At 50.3% G+C, this 2,949-nt stretch overlaps 1 long non-coding RNA gene across 1 annotated transcript; it reads left to right on the forward strand.

The window, feature by feature from the left end:
• The first annotated feature begins 2,086 nt into the window (after window positions 1-2,086).
• On the forward strand, window positions 2,087-2,642 carry LOC106724479. Its single transcript, XR_001360283.1, has 2 exons — window positions 2,087-2,165; window positions 2,425-2,642. It is a non-coding gene; the product is annotated as an uncharacterized LOC106724479 (long non-coding RNA).
• Window positions 2,643-2,949: the final 307 nt, after the last annotated feature.

The raw sequence follows: 2,949 nt of genomic DNA on the forward strand, positions 1-2,949 counted from the left end.
TACAAAGATGAAACTCACAGGCCGTCGCTACAAGGAAGGAACTCCCCATCTAGGAAGCCCCCTCTGACCACTCCAGCCCACAAGCACCTGCCATTTTAAAAAAATATATTTTATTGATTTTCACAGAGAGGAAGGGAGAGCGATAGAGAGTCAGAAACATCGATAAGAGAGAAACATCAACCAGCTGCCTCCTGCACGCCCCCTACTGGGGATGTGCCTGCAACCAAGGTACATGCCCTTGACCAGAATCAAACCTGGGGCCCTTCAGTCCACAGGCCGACGCTCTATCCACTGAGCCAAACCGGTCAGGGCAAGAACCTGCCATTTTTTGAACTCCTTTGAACAGCATCTGGTTGGTCCAGCCTTGACTTTCATTAACATTATCCCTAACTTACAGATGAATGAACAGTTCCTGGGAGGTTAAGAGCATTGTCCAAGGTTGCTGTGCCTTCAATGCTCCAGCTACTCTCTGTGTTGGTCTTGTTTCTCCAACTGGCCTCTAAGTTTCCCAGGAGGTTGATGAGACTCTAGCTCGTCTGCCGTAGCCTTCCAGTCAACAACGTGGCACACCCTAAGCACCCAATAAAGGCTGACAGCTTGCTGATTGCTCTTTTTTTATTATTATTGATTTTTTACAGAGAGGAAGGGAGAGGGATAGAGAGTTAAAAATATCGATCAGCTGCCTCCTGCACACCTCCTACTGGAAATGTGCCTGCAACCAAGGTATATGTCCTTGATCAGAATCGAACCTGGGACCTTTCAGTCCGCAGGCCGATGCTCTATCCACTGAGCCAAACCAGTTAGGGCTTGCTGATTGCTCTTGAACCGGCCCAAGGTCAGAACCTGATCTGTTTGGGACCCCACAGTCCAGACCCTGCACCTTGAGAGGCTGAGTTTCTTCATTACTCCGTCCTCCCACTCATGTCAGTCTCCTGAAGGGAACATGCATCTTACTGTTTGCAAACAGCCTTTACATGCCTCAAAGGCACCATCCTCAGGACAGGCCCAGGTGAGAAGCCAATAGGATGGGCAGGTTTGCTCAGATAGGGTCTTGGCTGCAGCCTTCTCCCTCAGAGAAAATCGAGTAACCCTGATTTTTTTCTATGAGCCGTGTATGGGGAACAGGAGATAATAAAGCAAGCTTGATTTTCCTCCTGAGGAAACTTTTCAGGCTTCTCCTTGTGAGCGGCTGTGGTCTTGCCCGGAGAAAGCAATGTGAGGGAAGGGTCAGTGGAACTGTGCAGGGAACTCAAGATGGACCCCGCCCCCAAAAGTGGGCTGGCCACAGTGAAGTCACCGAGGACCCTGTGTACCTGGGCTTCTGGCCAAGAAGTTAGGCCTGGTTGTCATCCAGCCAAAGGCTGCTGTGCGCATGAACATGTGCTTCTGTGGACACAGCCTCATGTGAAGTGCCACGGGCTGTGGGCCAAAGTCTGCCTGTGGGTGTTTGTTTTCCTAGGCAGGGGAATTTCGGAAGCAGGAGTGAGAACTCTGCATGAGGAACATTTAGGTTTCAAGACTCAGGTGAGAATCTCATAAAAGATGGGTTGTCTTTGTGGCAATTTAAATGTCCATTTAACTCTCTTTCCAGAGCTGGCCCCAGAATCTGGCAAATTGGGGGAGAGGCCTTAAGATCTTGGAATTAAATCCTGGGGGTGGAGGCTCAGAGAGGGACGTGCTCAGAATAGAGAGAAAAGGTACTCCACCCCACCCACCTCCGCACACACAGAAGTGGTTGGTGTGGCGAGGAAAGCTGACTAATTGAGACTTATTTCTGCCAAAGGGAATCAAACCAACTGATGGGGTGTGGGGAGCCGATATAGGGTTAAGCCTCGGACTGACCTGTTGGCAAAGTCACAAACAGGTCTTCCAAGTCTTAAACAACCCAATCTGAGAGATGGCCACACGTGCTATCATTTAAAAAATAAAAAAGGGGGAATTTGCCAGAAGCCGGTCCATCCTTGCTGCTTGACACAGTCGCTGCAGGGAAGAAACATCTTCACAGCATATGTTTCAAGGGACCTGGGGTATATGGCATACTGTTCTTAATATGCCACGGGCTGTGGGCCAAAGTCTGCCTGTGGGTGTTTGTTTTCCTAGGCAGGGGAATTTCGGAAGCAGGAGTGAGAACTCTGCATGAGGAACATTTAGGTTTCAAGACTCAGGTGAGAATCTCATAAAAGATGGGTTGTCTTTGTGGCAATTTAAATGTCCATTTAACTCTCTTTCCAGAGCTGGCCCCAGAATCTGGCAAATTGGGGGAGAGGCCTTAAGGTCTTGGAATTAAATCCTGGGGGTGGAGGCTCAGAGAGGGACGTGCTCAGAATAGAGAGAAAAGGTACTCCACCCCACCCCCCTCCGCACACACAGAAGTGGTTGGCGTGGCGAGGAAAGCTGACTAATTGAGACTTATTTCTTCCAAAGGGAATCAAACCAACTGATGGGGTATCTTCTAGAGCGAGGAGACCTGGAAGAAGGACCAGCTGGCTGGCCTCAGAGGTGACCTTGCTCCAGAGGCCAGGGAAATGAGAGGACACACTCTGGAAGAGAATTTAAATTTTCAAGGCCAGAAGAGCATCAGGATATGAAGGTGAAGGTCATAGAGAAGGGTTGGGGACGTTTCCTCAAGGGCAGGGAAAGGGAAAGAGACTTAACAACTTGAGACAAACTCACAGCCAATCAGCAGGACCCAGGCTGGCCAGGCAGCTGACAGACAGGAGACAGCCTGCGTCTAGGGCACCAGACACTGCCTCTTCCCAAAGACCACAAAGCTTCAGCCAACAGAAAAGCCGCCTGGGGCCCCTGGGGCACTTCCCTACTCTTAGGAGCCGGGACTGTGCCACTGTCTTCTGTCTCCCTGACCTCACCAGCTACACTCAGCAGAACCACTGGATTTTCTCCAAATGCTATTTGCCTCCCATCACCTGGCAACGGGCAATAGGCGACAGA

Source organism: Myotis brandtii, unplaced genomic scaffold (genome assembly GCF_000412655.1).
Source record: "Myotis brandtii unplaced genomic scaffold, ASM41265v1 scaffold84, whole genome shotgun sequence".
In the NCBI taxonomy this organism is placed as follows: Eukaryota; Metazoa; Chordata; class Mammalia; order Chiroptera; family Vespertilionidae; genus Myotis; species Myotis brandtii.